Consider the following 358-nt stretch of genomic DNA (forward strand, 5'->3'; position numbering starts at 1 on the left):
GCAGTGAGATTCCACGGTGACAAAGAAAACGTGGAAAGTTTACAAAGAGCATCAGTTACAACAAATATATGGAAAGTTCCCACAGCGACAAACGCAATAACAGTGGGACGCTGCCCGGGGATGCCTGGGAAAACAATCGCGTTTCCTCAGAGATGAAAGGAAAAGAACTGTTCATAGTGTTAAATCACAACAGATGGTTAATTAGGTAGCAGCAGCCGAGGTTATAAAGCCGGGTTTACACCAAGGAAACTGGCAACAGTAATGCAACAGCGATTTCAAAGAAATATCGCCGGTTTGAAGAAGGTGTGGGGCACTCTCTTGTCAACGTGTGTAGTCTTGTCATTACTCCGATGACAAC

This window comes from Cryptotermes secundus, unplaced genomic scaffold (genome assembly GCF_002891405.2).
Source record: "Cryptotermes secundus unplaced genomic scaffold, Csec_1.0 scaffold1508, whole genome shotgun sequence".
NCBI classification, from domain to species: domain Eukaryota; kingdom Metazoa; phylum Arthropoda; class Insecta; order Blattodea; family Kalotermitidae; genus Cryptotermes; species Cryptotermes secundus.